Consider the following 16,584-nt stretch of genomic DNA (forward strand, 5'->3'; position numbering starts at 1 on the left):
TTCCATTCAGGATCCATTTACCTGAAGTCAGAAAGTCGATTCATCGATCTGACATCAGTGTGATGGATTATGCCATGTCACTTGCATGAGCATTCTGGGAATTGTAGTCCAAATGACCTCGCTAATTTTAAAGGGCGCATAAAATCACTTAAATCATTGAAGTAATCACTGCCTGTTCATATACAGCGTAAGGAAACAGTGACTAAAATAAAAATTTTAAAAAATCATCAGCTTGCCCTAAATATAGATTGCGTTGTGCAGACTGATCTTGGGAGCCAGATGGATTTTTGGATTTTTTGGCAGAGTCAGGCCTGTAATTAATTGTTTGAGTTGATAGCATTGTATATAAATAGTTTATATTACACAAATCAGCTAGGTTGCTGTGAGTTGCGTGGAGTTACTTTCATTCACAGAGTTTGGATAAAAGAAGTTTGAATGGTTTATGATGTCCCTTGTTTGTTTCCATCTTTTAGTCTATATATAATAGTTAATATCGCATAAAGATTTTGAGTTTGTGATCTTTGGTATCTGATATTGCTCTCATACCAAATATTTGAAGGCACAAGAGGAATGCTTTTAACTAACATTATGGTTTTGTAAATGTATTAAAAACTATTTCCACAAGCACTCCATCAAAACTTTATCTGCTAAATAAAAATGACAGGGTGAGGCTAGTACAGAGCATAGGGACATACAGGAATTGCCATACAGATCAGGCTCAGGGTCCATGGAACTAGCTCTTGTATAACTAGCAGACGGTGATGACTGAAACCGGAACTTCAGCGAGTGATAAAATGTCACTTGGAGACGTCAAACCAGTCTGCAGCATCTTCCTGAAAAACACAGCTTGATTAGTAGAGAAACAATGTGGGTGAAGTAATATCTTTTATTGGATCAGTTTCTGTTTGGTGAAAGAGACAGAGCTCTTCTTCAGGAACTGAAGGACCAGAAGTTGGTCCAATAAAAGATATTACCTCACTCCCCTTGTCTCTCTAATATACTGGAACCAACACGACTCCAACAATGCTGCAAACAGTTTGCTAGCTTTTATATATTGCTGTATTTTAATGGGGTTAAAGCAAAGTGAAGCCAGCTGATATTGCCTCGCTAGATAGGATCAAATTCTGCTCTGGCTTCCAGTCTGCGGTAAATCCATTAAAGCCAAAAGGGAAGGCACAGGGTGTGTCAGGGCAGAGGTTGGCCCTATTGTATCCATCTATCAGATAGCATTTAAACCTTCTTGCCTGCTGAATCAAATACCCAGCTGCAGACAACTGGGCCAATGCACATGTCCAAGTCTACGCCCCTCCTGCATCCACTCACCTCCTATACATGCAGGGGTGGGGGTGTCTGCTTCCCACCATGACCTGATATACAGGTAGCAAGTGCAAGGGTTTAGGGGCCTCTTTATGCCCCCTTATGCCATACATGAGCATGCAGCAAGGATCATGTTCTGATGCAAGACCAGAAATCCCTCCCTTTTCTGATTTAAGTGATGCTTTAGATGTGGAGTGGGGGCAGGATGAGTTGTCCTGCGTTACTGGGAGAGGGCATAATCACTAATCTAATCACTATGGTATCTAAGTGCTGGAAAAGTAAAGCTAGGGTTGAGACCTGGTGGATGTCTTGTGTATTTACTGTATGCATTGTAGCTGTAGCCGTGTTGGTCCCAGGATATTAGAGAGACAAGGTGGGTGAGATAATATCTTGTATTGGGCAAACGTCTGTCAGTGAGAGAGAGAGAGAGGGAGAGAGACTTCCGAGCTACATAGAGCTCTTCTTTAGGTCACAGCTCCAAAAGCAGCTTAAAAGCATGTCTCTCTCGCCAACAGAAGCTGGCCCAATAAAAGATATTATCTCACCCACCTTGTCTCTCCCGTATATTTACTGACAGGATCTTTGGTGAATTTGTGCACAATTCTTCTTTCACTTCTGTTTTCTGCAGTGCCAAACCCTGTGTCTATACCGTACAGTTCTGATCCAATACAACCCGGTTTGCTGGTTTATTTTTAAATGGGAATTCTATGTGAACGTGAAGCACAGAGCAATTACCACTGCAAATACATGCCCTGCTCAGGAGCAGAAGGAATCCTTGTTTACTAATGGCTAGCTTTGCCTTCTCAGCACAAATGCTACTCTGCCGAGTCACTGAAAGGCTGTTTGACAGAGGCTTATCATTCTTTATCCAAAGCACTAGTGTGACATATAGAAGGGAATTTATAAGATCAAACATTGGGATGTCCCAGCTCCTAGAATGCAAACAAATTTTGCCCTCCGTGTTAAAGGGTTTGATGGAGCAATTTTAGGAAGACAACATTGTTATAATATGTCTTGTATTTTTATTTATTTTTGGTATATATCTATAGATAGTCTTACAGTTGGAAGCATTTATTGAAGTGAATTCATTATTTAGCAATAGAAATTTATAAGATAGTATTTTATAGGAAAACTGCCTGGATTTCTATATTTGAACTTCGTCCTGGGTCCTTCAAAGACTTACCCACATATTTAAATGTACTCACATTATTCCTGTTGTTTATTATTTGTGTTGTGGCAGCTCTTAGGAGCCCCAGTAATAGACTAGGGCCCTATTATGCTAGGTGCTGCACAATCCCAGAACTTATCATCTAATGGGGCTTGATTCTGCACCCCTGGGTTCAATGGGAGCTGGATCAACCCCATGAGTCATGGCACTTAAATCACTCCCACACAGGATCAGATCACTCAGTCTGCAGGATGAAGATCTTTATATTTTTTCCTTTTCACAGGGAAAGATCATAAAAAGAATTGGTTGCCATTTCTGTTGAACTTGTGTTGAGAAGAGAAACTTTTCAAACCAAAAGTGTGTACAAAACGTTTGGGCCTGATTCTACTCATTTCCACCAGTATGTCTCCATCCACTTCAGTGAAGTCACTCCTCATTTACTCTGGGATGAGATAATGTGAGAGGAAAATCGGGCTCAGTGAGTCTCTAAAGTGAGAAAACCAAACCTGGAGCAAGGGAAGATGGATCAACAGAATGGGTCAGCCGTCAGTGCAAATGAAGGGACCAAACAAGCCGTTCAAGCCAAATAAGCCGGGGCCCTATCCTTCCAGTGCTTACTATCAGACATAATGTTAACTACAATGAAAACACTGGGACTACTCACAGCTGTAAGTTTGCAAGATGAAGCCCTAGATGCCCAGTGTTACAAGCCCTCTTGGAATGAAGGCCCACGCATTTTGGCACTTAACTCTGATTGATTTCAGCAGGAGTTAGGTGCCTAACTAACTCTGGGGATCTGGGCCAAAATTCCCATTGGAGTTCTGTACATCAGGGTGTGCAGGATCAGGCCTCTGTGTGAACTGTGATCCAGTCCACAATTTAATACACCCAGGGCCGTTTAAAGACCTTCGTAGGCCCTAGGCACGCTTGCCTTCGTAGGCCCCCCGACTGAAAGAACTAATTTGATTTTAAGCTATTAATAAATAGTTTTTTAAATAAAAATAAAAAATTATATATAAAAACATTTTTCGTAGGCCCTGAAAGTTTCGTAGGTCCTAGGCACTGTGCCTATTGTGCCTAATGGATAATATGGCCCTGAATACACCATAAAAGATGTTTAAGTGGACTTCAAAAGCCTAAATGTCAACTTGCACTTGCAAAATGTTTCTGGTTAATGTTTTCCTACTGACTCTCTCCCTTGCTTTGAGCTTGCCAGAGCTTCCGGTGACCTATTTGAAAAGGAGCCTCTCTTTTTTTCAGACTTACAAAGCTCACAAAAATAAATAGTCTAATTTGGCCAGTTAATAGCCCTTTTTGGGGGGCTTCTCTCAACAACTCAGAGGCCTTTTAACCACACCACTTGTGATTGTGTCATTGAGGCCCTGTGTGATCTAAGCAAACACTAAACCCAAAAGAAAGAAATGCTTTATTTGATCTACTAAAAAAGGAAAAAATATTTACCCTAGGGACCTGGTTATATTTAATCACACAATTACTTCATTAAGAGCCCAAACCCTGACTTCCTCGGTCATCACTCAGGCAACCAGTCCCATTGCCTGAGTAAGGACTGCAGGACTTAATCCTAAAATCACATTCTCCTTTTCAAAAAGATGGTATTGATTTTTGATTTATTTACTGAGTCAAATAATTCTTTACCGAACTTTTAAAAAAATCCTTGGCCATTTATTTTAGTTCTTTAATAATTAAAAGCAGTAAAGCAGTCACTCCGAAAACAAGTATATTATCCTTCTAAATACAGGATTGATTGCATTGGTTTAGTCACATTTTTAGGAGCCACTCTGTATATAGCATTAATATTCATTTAGGTTGCACAGTATGTATGAGGGCTAGATGCTGCAAATGGACCTACCCAGCCATATCCACAAACCCACACTGAAGACAGATCTTTTGCAGGATCTAGATCTAGCCCTCAGACTGGATTTGTAGAGACCAGCAGATAAAGAAAGGACATTGGGATAAATAACCTGTGTTTAAACCAACTCAGCCCCTTCTTCCTGATCCAGCAAGTGGACTGGACTGGGGTGCATGGAGGGCCCTTATACCTAGCCCTCAAAGAGACAAGACTATCCAAGTAGATAATATACTTATATGGCTCCCCTGATTTACGTACATAGGTAATGGGTCACCTCACAATCTGCAATGAGCTTAACTTCATGACACCCTTGAGATAGGGACATTTTTCAGATGGGGCACAGAGACATGAAAGGAGTTGGCCAAGGTCACACAGAAAGTACATGTCAGAGCAGGGACTAGAACCTGGCTCTCCTGAGTCAGGCACTTATGCCCTATCTGCTGCCCCACTTTTCCACTTGCACAATGTCACTGATCATAGTGTGTAACACTGTTTGCCTGGAGAGGCTAAATCTGTACTGCAGGTGGTAGGGGATGACAGTAGGTTGGTCAATGTGTTTGGATTTCAGATAGTTGGTTTATTCTCTTGGTTACAGCTGCAAAGCCTGCAATTTTATTATTACACAGAGGCACCAATCTGTTGTGCTAAGCACTGAACACTGTCAGAGCTGGACGCTGTCCCTGCCTGGAAGAACTTACAATTTCTTGCCTTTATTTCTCCAGACAATATTATTAGCATAAAGGACACAGGGTAGTCTCCTGTTCGGCGTCAGACGCGCATTCCTAGGTGGTGGTTGAAATGGCAGTATTATCACAGGGCTCTCTGCAAGTGGGAATAACAGACATAAAACCAGCCAAGTCACATGTTTATATTAACATTGCCAGCTTGATGGAGTGTCATTGAGCGGCTTTTATAGTACAACACCTGGTGATATATGGTTTTAGTGCTAAGTGTGAATATTGAGTGTGAGTAAACAAAATCAATGGAAAAAAAAAAAAAAAGACAAGTTCACGAAACATCAGAAATTCATACATGGAAGCTATTGCCAAAGGAACATGGATTCAGCCAGCCCCAAGAAGAGTCTAGATTAGTGAGAGTCCAGCTCTTTCATTCCACAGACCACTTCATAATAAAATGATGCTTTACCCTTCCTATCTCCCAGACACAGTTCATAAACTGTTTCATTCCATAGATCACCAGGAAAGACTCTGGTCTACAGGCAACAGGTTAAGAACCCCTGGCCTGAGCCTCTCCAACTGTTCTCTCCATAGGCTACTTACTCTCAGGCCAAAAGCTACATTTCCCTTGATACAGAGAGCTCTAATTAGCATGATCCCACCCATGGGAGGTGCTTGTTCTTTAAAAACACTGCTTTTCAGTAGCAGCTTTCTTTTCATGGGCACACACGGATCCTGACAGATGCTCTAAGCCACCAGAAGCAGGTAAACTTAAACCAGGAAAGGAGTGGGGGAAAAGGGATTGAAACAAGGAACTTCCCTCCTGGTTAGGAGCATTTGTGGTTGCTTCCCAATATGTAGGGATTGGAGAAGGCGGATGCTTCTAGAATACAAGCCATCTGTCTAGCCAGCGGTTGCTCTCAATTTAGTAAAGGAAAATAGAAAGGAGAAAGGAAAGGAATGGGAAAAAAATTAACCAAAATCTTCATCCTTGGAGGCCTCTTGGAGAGGGGCACTTCAGGCTCGGCTTTCCCAGCCCCAGAGTGCAGTTTGCAGGAGTTTATGGGCTCCTGTGGAGTTTGTGAACACACAGATGCTTTGCGGAATCCATGCTGCCTTTTAGGGTAATTAATTGCACAAACTTCTCAGCAGACGGCACTGTATGTAATATCCAAATGCAGGCAGGAGGGTAGTGGGCAAGATGTTTGTGCTCCGCTGTGCAAATAATCTGAAAGCTGCAGAAGCTAAGCAGTGCAACAGGGCTTTTTTGTGACAGGGCGTATGATGACAGCAGGAGGACTCCCGTGACAAGGAGGGGGCTGGAGAACAAGCAGGAAGGAGTGTTAATAGAGAGCTGAGTGAAAAGCATGAGAGCAACAGTGTCAGGGAAGTTTCAGTGAGGAGAAGAAGAAAGGGAGGTCAAGAGAGAAGACAGGCTTTGGGGTCTGCCTGAAAACGGACATGTGACCTGCCGCCTGACCTGCCTTAGGGTTAAGTATGCAAATAAAACTGTGTATTCTTTCTCCTCCATTGAGTTAATTCTTCTTCTCCGTTGAACAGGCAGTCAGTTGTTGTGAAAGGTAAAAGGGGCCCGTGTGTGGTACTAGCAATCCTAAGGTCTCTGAGTAGGATGACTGGAGGCTACCACCATGACTAGCAGAATTAGGTGACTTTGGGTCGTCTGTGCCTTCCGACACGTTGGCAGCACTGCCCCGCGTTGTGGTCCTGTGCCTTGGGATTTCAAAATGACAAGGAAGGGGGAAGTGGTTGCAATTTTATCCTCATTTGCTTCCTGTTTGAAAACTTGTGCGTCTATTCATGAAAAGGGACAGACAATATAAACATCATCTAGGAGTAGAAAGTTCCCCTGCAAGTGGAACGTTGCGCCCCTGTTACATTAACTAAGGGCTTGTCTAAAAACCCGGGATATAAGTCACAGCATGACAGCCCCCCTTTTTACACTTGTGCAGCACATCTGCTCTGGAATTTTGCATCTGTTACATTGCATTGGTGCAAAAATCCCTAATGCAGACAAGCTGTAAGGGGGAGGGGAGATATTCCAGGCTATAGGTGGAGTAATACGCTTGCTCCTCCGCTGCTGTTCAAAGAGCGATGTCTGTTTAACAGGGAGGCATGTAACATTGTCACTAGAAGACTGCAGCGTAGGAGAGGTGGTGGGAGTGACAGCTGGATGTGGCCATTTATTTAGCAGTAGCCGGGGGTGGGGAGGAGGTTAAAAAGTGGCTGAGAGACTTACAAGTGCCAATCCCATTGACTATCAGTGGGACTTGTGCCCCGAAATCACTTTGGTGCTTTTGAAAATCCCATCCAAGTGAAACAAGCAACAGGTCTGACTCAATTGAAAACAAAATAAGGCTAAGGAGAAGTTTGTACATCAGCTTTCGAAGCAGTTTCTGTTGACTTCTCTCATGACTTTACAGGTGTCCCTTTTTTAAAGCATGCCAGACCAAGTGGAACTGTGTTCCACTAATCTGTCCCTAGGAAAACTGGCCTCTCAGATGATTGCATCTATGCATATATTGTTCTCTCTCCTCTCTCTTACTTCAGCACCTGCCCTGTGCAAAACCTGGCTAGTAGCCAACGAGTGGCCACACTGTTTTGCAGTGACTTAGTGCCTGAAAATGTCTTTTAGCTCTTACTCAACAAGCCTGCACCGCCAGATCTTTCCTGGAGTTTGCTATTGTGCAAAATCATTCACTTTTAAGGCTCCTGCAGGAATCAGCTTCTAGACTATATGTCGGGTGGGGTACTTTTGAGCTTTTCCTTTATGTGATTTTTAGAAAGGTGGAGAATTCCTCCAGTCTGTGACTCTTTAAGTAACTGGTTGATCATATGATCCCATGATGCCAGCCCTGGCCTGGCTGCAGATTTCAGGTGGCCTTTCAGATGAATGGTGTGCGGCCCTAAATTACACTTCCTTGGCCATTCTTGCATCATGTGAGACCGGCACTGGGTTGAAGCTGCAGCCGGGAGAACAGGAGTTTATAGGCTCCTCTTCCCGCTGAGTGGGTGCATCACTGTAGAAGGCAGTCGTTGGAATTGTGAAAAGAGAGGCTGTCGGCTTTCAGTGACCTCTGCAGCTGGGGCTGGGCATGGGGTGGGTCACAGAAGATACAGCGGCAGCATTAGCCACCTCCAACGTTTCCATCCAAGAACAATAAAATGGAAGTTTAAGCTGAGGTTTATGTTGCATTGTTGTCTGAGCTAACAAGGGCTAATTCGCCACAGGGTTGATGAGTTTGGACATCAGAGTCTGTGTGCTTACGCTGACAATGCTATTAACTGAATCGCAACAGCGCCAGGCAAAAAATACAGGACAGACTACTCCAGCAGGTATAATTTTTGAAGCGCAAATTATGGAGCACAAACCGTACTCCATAACTGTAATTCGCCCACTGCTCCGTTCCTAGCTGGTAGGTAAGCCTTCTCAGCTTCACCCATTCAGCACTACTGAGCGTTACACCTTTGTCGTAGTACCGCTGGCCTGCAATGCTTCCCACTACTTACCCTGTTAGAATAATCACACCCTTCATAATAGCTCCTGCAGCCTCATGTTTTACAATGAAATTTGAGAAGGTCTGAATAACCCTAATAGCATCGGGCCGTGGCATTCTCGCACAATTATTGGCTAAAAGGTAAATGTGTGCCTACCAGCTCTCCATTTCAATGTGTAGTGATTGGTTCTACACAGTAGACGGAAAAATCCCACAGCCGTCCTTTGAGAAGTTGATAGTAAATAAAAAGTGTCAAGGCTTACATGTGACCCAACCTGTCACCTCACCATAGAGGAATGAGACTTTAGCTCTCCATTCCCAGGCACACACAAAATACCGGGTGGGATACAGTTATGTTTAGTGAAGAGTACAATTACGAGCCTTAAAATACTGGGGTAAATGAAGCCCTCTGTTCGAGTGCAGACTAGATATGGCTGAGACAGAAACCATGCAAGCTCACCTCTAGTTTGTCTGGGACTACCTCTCCATCTTCTGTATCCTGTGTTTGACTAGGCCACCGTTTTCAAGCAAATGTCAGCATAAATCTGCATCTAAGTGATTAATTCTGTACTTAGCACGGTAACTGTTTTGAACAAAGACTGCCAACAGTGTCAGATGCGGTGAGGTTTGTATGAATTATTTTTTCACAAGGAGCACAGACCTTGAACAGGTTGTTAAAACATCGCCAGAGATTAAAGGCCACTGCATTTAAACTTTTGGAACATCAGACTTGTATTTATTTGTGTGTGTGTGGGTGGGTGTGGGTGTACTTTTACATTCAGTAACTGGATGAGTAACTGAATTGTACGTATGTGATGAAGTATGTATATGAAACATTCATGCTAGGTGCCTTATTCTGCTCTCATTGAAATCAATGGCAAGTCAATGAGAAAAGGAGCTGGATCCAAACAGATAAAGCAAAGCAGAAATAGAATAGTGCAAAGTGCTAGGCACATGTGTAATGCTCAGTAGTTCTAAAGAGGTGAAGTTGAGAAGGGTTATGTACCAGCTAGAAATATAGCAGGAGCAAAATAGTTCGTGGAGTAGTCTGTTCTGTATTTTTTGCCTGGCTCTGTAGTGATTTAGTTGTCCCTGTGAGCGAGTTGAGTCTGACGGAGAACACAAATGCTGGTGTCCCAACTTATCACCCCTGAGGGGAATCAGCTCTAGTTGTTAACTCAGAAACAATAATGCAACATAAACCTGAGCCTAAACTTCCTCCCCAAATGTCACCATTCTTCCCCTGTAGGATCTCCTCTGTCCTAGCTCCCTAGTTTCCTCTTAATTTCTTGATGGGAGCTAACCGGATTCAGAGCAATAATTACACTGAATCTTACACAGGGTTTTAGCATCCACAGCGACACTACACAGGCTCTTAGAGTCTGCTGCCCTGTTATATATCACTGGGCTTCAAAGTTCTCATCACCAGGGTGCTGGATGAAGATGTTTGCCTTTTTTAAAGGGATCAGGTTGTGTGCTGAAGACCCATGAGGGCAGCACTGAAAGGATCACAGACAGTACATTGAAAAAAAAGAGGCGCTGGAAGCTTAATTTCTTGAAAATCTTAAATTCTGAGGAGTGTTACAATGGTGTTGGGGATGGATGAATTTGTAGGTGGGCAGCATCTGGCTTATAGGTTGAAAATTTGACACCCAGAGGGTTTAAGGGATAAGAAACTAAGGCCTTTAGAAGGAAAAAGGTTGAAATGAGGTTGGGCTTAGTTCACATGAGCTAGCTATGCTCGACCTAAACTTGACCACTTTTCCTAGTCTAGACAAAGCCTAAGGCTATGTCTTAACTACCAAAAAAAAAAAAAAAAAAAGTGGGGGTGGGCTTCAAAGGAACAGAACTGAGGGGAGCTATCTCACTGTAAAATCCTAGTGGAGTCCAGGCACAGGCAGTTTTATTGAGATGCAGCTAGGTGAGGTCAGCACTATACTTCCCACGCAGGTTGGACCTGGCCTAGTGGCCTACCCACATTGTGGTAAAAACTACAGACCCTTGTCTTCACTAGGACTTTATAAGGCGATAGCTAACGTGCATATGTTATCTCACTGTAAAAAAAAGAAAACCCTCCTTTCTATTTTTTGGCAATGAAGGTGTATCCAGAAGGGGAAGAACTGTGAGAATTCCTCCACATAGGTAGTTTTGGGTCTCTCCCTCCTTCAACCCCTTTCCAGCTGATTTTGTGGCTGGGAATAAATCCCAGGGCATAACAATAACATCCAGCATATGACAACCAGGCACAGCTGTCTATGTACCAATAACCAAATGGAAAACAAAAGAGCTGATGGAGAGACAGAAAAAGAAGGAAAGAGATGAGCTAGAACCCAAATCTACCATGTTTACAGTGAGACCAAATAATTTTGCCATTTCCATAGAACATCACATATTTTTCCCAGAGGAGCAAAATTTTGAAAAACATTCCTTGTTGCTGAGTTTTTGTCTGTGATCATTGTGTATAGCTGTGGGGGAAAATCTGCCAACAACCCTGGATCCTGTGGGCTAATTATACTTAAATACAAGAGGTCACATTCTTTCCTTGCTTTCACCTGTGTAATCCCATTGCCTGCAGCGGGGCTCCATAGCTGTGAGATCAGAATTTTGACACTGATGTATTAATTACAGGACAGCATGCCAGAGTTTAACACTAAATATGGGAGTTGTATGGATTTTTTTAAAAGCCTAATATACCTTACGCTGTTGATGACTTGAAGGTGTGGTGTGCTTGGTGGGGTTAAGGGAAGGCCTAGGTAAGCCCAAATTGATCTGGCTTTCTATCGTTTGTTATAATCTTTTATCTTTCTTTGTCGTCTCTCTTAGTGTTTTGTTGGTTGATGGATAAGCAACACCTTTTAGGTGAAGACACAAACCATAAGATTTTGAGTTGCTTTATTAAAAGCCTTTCATTGCAACTTGTAAATCTTTAATCAAGGCAAACCTGTATAGATTTTCAGTGGCAGCTTTGACAGTGTATGGATTTGGGCCCACAGACAACAGTCGGGTTTAGAGGGAAATTGCCTTCAAACTTGAAATGGGTTTGCATACCTAGAGAGTAGGTTGGGAAGTTTGCAAAGTCTTTAAGGAAGCTCACCTATCCCTGGGTTTGTTTTTTGAAAAATCTTTTTATTAAGGCAAAGTTACAAAAAAAAAGTTAACATCCTACATAACTTTTTACTGGCTGGGGAGCCCTCCTCTTAGTATGTGGAATGACCAAATTTCTAAATACCCATCTTTTTTTTTTTTTTTTTTTTTTAAACAACATTGTTCCTACTTCATTAGGGAAAGATGGAAGTATTCACGTTAAATATATTGTAATTGTATGCAGTTGTATCTTATGTTGTTTATGGGAAAAGAAATAATGAAAATGTGATTTCCAAAAATACATACCTATTCTCAGTGCTTCCTTTCCTCCTTGCTCGCTTCCTTCCCATCCCAGCTGAAGCTCTGCCCTGCCCTACAATATGTTGCCAGTATTTTAACAAGGGTCACCTGCAGAAATCCCCCTTCCTCTTTAGTTTGTGATATAACTCAAGCACTAGGGGTGCATCTAACATCTTGGAGAAGAAATGTGAGTGATTTGATCTAATAATTTATTTTCCCATTTAGGCAAAAATGTTGTCTTATACCCATGACCAAGTAGGGGGAAGCAGCCCCCCTTGACAAGATATACTAACTGGAAATTTCCATGCTTTATTTCTGAAAAATATGCAAAGTTTATTGGTAGCATTTATTATTTAATTAAGGATATTTTGTCCTACTTTCTGTGCAGAACTCTAACCCCTCCCTATATTTAAAACACACAATGAAAAATCTTCAGTTATCCAACTCATCAATTTTTCCAGTTACAAAGTTTCTAATGAATAGAGTCTCCCACAATAACTAAAGCCGTGTCCAAATGTATCCTAAATCACCCTACAGCCTCCAGTCCCCGCACTGATGGACTTGCACCCTCCCTAAAATGCCTGCTAGGAAGAATAAGCCTTTCACTGTGCTCAGAAGTTAACAAATCAAGGTATTCACAGAGAACACCTGCCACCTGCTCCTTTTTTGTATGGAAAGAGCTCTTGCTTGTTGGGCCTCCTATGATCTCAATTGTGTCGTGTGGCCCGGCGAGAGAGGCAGTCCCTCAGGTAACAGGTTCCAAACCATTCAGGGATAAGAACAGATCCTTGAACTCCATCTAGAAACCTACAGTGAGAGAATGCAGGACTTAAAGCATCAATGTTACATGCTTCTTGTACGATGCACTTTCTGCACTAGCTTGCACCTCTGAGTGATTCCAATGTGCAACGCATTACAACAGTCCAATCTTGAAGAGACAAAGGTGTGGATGATGGTAACAAGGTCTACACCAAAGGAAAAAGGCCACATTCTTCTGGCCAGATGTTCATGGAGGGGGGAAAAAAACTTTCTGGGTACTACTGTTTGTTAGATCATCTAATAACATCTGTCCCTGTAGCTCCAGGAATGGAACCGGATCTGTGAATGGCAGATGTACTGCCTCAACTAAGGTGTAGATATTCCCATTCCTATTTCTTCTGATTGTTTCCCCTACTACCACATCAGTCTTATCTGAATTAAACCTGAGCCAACTGAGCACCTTCCACACTCTGATTCTGGGTCATTGGTTCCTCTGCACTAATCAGATGCAAAGTGGCGGAGTATCCTCTGCATACTGAAAATACTGCAGCCCATGTTTCCTCACTGACTCGCCTAACAGTCCGTCATCAGTGCTGAACAAGAAAGGTTTTTAAAGCAGATCCTATATGAGAGAGCTTTTGGGACAGAATAATTGCCCCAAGCCTAGTAACTGGGATCTCCAGGATGGAAATGGAACCATTCAAGAGCAATCCTATCCATTTTTATTAATGACTGAAGAAATGCCAACAAAACTTCACAGTTAGCAATATGAAAGACAGCTGAGTCTACATGCTGCAGCTGATCAGATCCACCTCAAGACTTGCGTCACCAGCACTCTAGCCATTTCCCTTTATGTTTCGTCCAGCACAAGTCATCTGTAACCCAGGGTGAACTGTGGGAGCAAAATCAGCAGGGAGGGTGTTTATGGGCCACTTGTAACTACAATGAAGGACAAATGACTGATGTAGTCCCACCAAATACTTCCGCTGAGATCCAGGGGAGACTGGCCATTCTGTCTTCTGTCTTCTGACTGGCCACGCCTGTCTTCTGGAATTCTCTCAAACGTGTCTAAACCTGGTTACGTTTCGGGGGACTGATCCATCACTCAATGAAATCAATGGGAAGGTTCCACTGACATCACTGGGTGCTGAAGCCGGCTCTTAGAACCCAATTATCTTTGTCCAGGCACTCGTTCTGAAATCTCCTGTACTTTATCTTATTGATTGGTTTCTCCCTCTCTATCCTTTAAGGCTGATAACTTGATGCTGCAGAGCATTAGTATATGCTAGAGCAGTGGTTCCCAACCTTTTTAGCTCGAGGGCCACAGATATCATTTTTACAACCCTGAAGGGCCACCCGTCTCCGCCAGCAGCCCTACCCCCTTCAGCCACACAGAAGGAGTTCAGTGAGGCTGCAGCAGGGAAATGGCATGCATCCTGTAGCCCATGCGCTCCACCTGGGTCCCTAGGCAGTGGATCCCTTCTGCAGCCAGGGGGATGGGACATCAGTGAGGAGACAGCTTTGCCATGCTCTCTGCTGGAGCGCTGATCTCCCGTCCCCTTGGCCTGCACCAGTCTTTTAGCCCCATGGCAACACACTCCGTCTGGGACCTTAGGTAGCGGCTTCCTTCTGCAGCCAGCGGGAGGGGCGTGGTGGGCCACTTTGAAAGACCAGCCTGCGGGCCACGGGTTGGGAACCCCTGTGCTATATGTTTGGGGGAAGTGTTGTTAAATCTAAGCCATATGAAGTGTTCACAGATACTATGACGATGCGTCTATTGATGATGATTAGCTATTTGTTGCCATATGTAATGTTTTTAAATTGATTGGGAGAGGCTAGATGCCTCAGACTTTAGCATGGTTATGGAGCACATCTAATTTTCTATCTACACAACAATCTATAGCTGTCATGTAACCAGATAAATTGTCAACTGTATTGTCCCAGGGTCTTCAACACAGTTGTATTTATAGTGTGGATTGTTTCATATAATAACTTGGAAAAACCTTATCCATCTTTTTTTAATTGCAAAAGTCCTTTTATCATTGATTTTCATTGGGGAATTTACTTCTAGATGAATGACATTGATCTGTGATCGCTGACCTTTAGCTCAGTATGCACAACACCCAATGTGATCAATTACTGGTTAGGCAGACCCTAAAGTGATGAGAACTACTGCTTTGTGGATTATTTATAGACTACAACCTACAGTTAATTTATGGATTATTTTCACTTTGTTCATAGGGGCTGGACTACTGTACAGTTGTAGTTGCATCAGATTTCCAGTAGAGTTACATTAGGTTTAGATCTGTTTTCTGGGTCCACTTCTAATAAGAACCTTAATCCATTAGTTTCAATGTCTGGATAAATGTCATATGAACATCTGAATTTCTGGATGCTAATCTGTACAAAGCCTTTTAGATGGCCCCACAGTGGGCTGCTGTTTGTGTTCATTATAGTACATCCAGGTTATGCCACGGAGTACACAGGATCCATTGAGTTAATTTACAGAGAGAAGAAATATACTGTAGGGTACAGAGAGTTGATACCAGTGTATTTCCTTGCAGTATAGGAAGCTGTGAATCTTGATATGATATACTAACTGGATCATAAAGATTATTATTAGGAGCGAATATGGTCTGGATTACATACTAATTAAAGTGCATGGAAACCTTGATAGTTTAGTTTTCTTTTTTGATTTAGGACTGGATCCTAGCATAATCTAAATCTGCGGGAAATTACAATGGTTATTTCTACTGGTTACATCCTCCTATTTTTAAAAGGTCTACATATTTATCATGGCAGTAAAATATAGTGTGGATTATTTTTAGTTTATTTAATTTGTATTACATGGTTCTTTTCTTCTCTATTCTTGTTCATACAGCAAACTGAGACAGGTTCTCTGCTGGTATCAATGGGCATAGCTCCGCTAACTTCACTGGAGTTTTGTCCATTTCCCCCACCTAGAATTTTGGTCCAGAATGTTTTAGATAATGTTCCATAAAAAGAAGGGATGGCATGTTGGAACCAGAAGCTTCTAGTGACTGCTGGAAGTGGCAGGTGGAACTGGATAGCTGGACAAATGAGAAATCTGAAGGAAGTACAGTCACAGCAGAAGGACTTGCTTGAGGAAGAGGGAGTCAGGGAACCAACCGGGAGGGAGGACATGAGTAGGACAATGTATGTGGATAAAGAACCAGGGATGGGTTGGGGCAGTGAAACTGAGCTAAATAAAAGCAAAAGAAAAACCTGACATGACCAGGGAGAAAGTTGCAGAGAAAAATAGATGGTGAAATACACCTATATATAAAGATAAGTGTCAGCTTCTGTTTTATCCCCTCTCTATGCTAGAGAAAGGGTTTGAACTGCTGCCTGATCTGCCTGTTGATGAAGTATTTTTTTAAAATTATTTCCACCCCTCAGTTAAATACATCTGATAATAATTACTTCTGTGAGTGCAAATGGGGCTAATGCTACCATTGCAGAGGTGTTTATATATTGTGGCCTGCAGTCACTGCTAAAACTACCAGAATAGGGGACTCAGGGTCATCTATCCAGTTGGACTAATATTTAATTGTTGCAACATTGCTTTCCATAGAGTTAAATTAGGATCATAGTAACCTCTGGTTCTCCAAACTTGCAGGGACAGGCATGCTCTTTAAATACCATTGCAAATTGTATTTTCTGTTTTCACCGTGTATTTAAGATAACTCTTTTGTTTCATAGGTTAAAGTGGAAATAGATTCACTGGCTGAGATGCTATAGTTACATAGGTTGGAATTCGGCCTTAAAACCACAGACATGAAATAATCAACATGTGTGGAATTTCCACACATTGCAAGAAATTAAGGCCTGCACATAGATCTTTGGGACTTTTTGTTTTCTACAGAATTT

At 42.4% G+C, this 16,584-nt stretch overlaps 1 long non-coding RNA gene across 2 annotated transcripts; it reads right to left on the reverse strand.

Moving 5' to 3' along the window:
* Positions 1 to 552: 552 nt before the first annotated feature.
* Positions 553 to 11,989, reverse strand: LOC137153081 (uncharacterized). Of its 2 annotated transcripts, none has more exons than XR_010919693.1 (3): positions 11,941 to 11,989; positions 5,057 to 5,180; positions 553 to 833 (listed from the first exon to the last, which is right to left on the reverse strand). It is a non-coding gene; the product is annotated as an uncharacterized lncRNA (long non-coding RNA). The 2 variants fall into 2 exon arrangements; XR_010919694.1 differs by lacking the exon at positions 553 to 833 and adding an exon at positions 2,524 to 2,991.
* Positions 11,990 to 16,584: the final 4,595 nt, after the last annotated feature.

Source organism: Emydura macquarii, unplaced genomic scaffold (genome assembly GCF_026122565.2).
Source record: "Emydura macquarii macquarii isolate MOO-44397 ecotype Brisbane River unplaced genomic scaffold, CSIRO-AGI_Emac_v2 contig_1253, whole genome shotgun sequence".
Lineage (NCBI taxonomy): Eukaryota > Metazoa > Chordata > Testudines > Chelidae > Emydura > Emydura macquarii.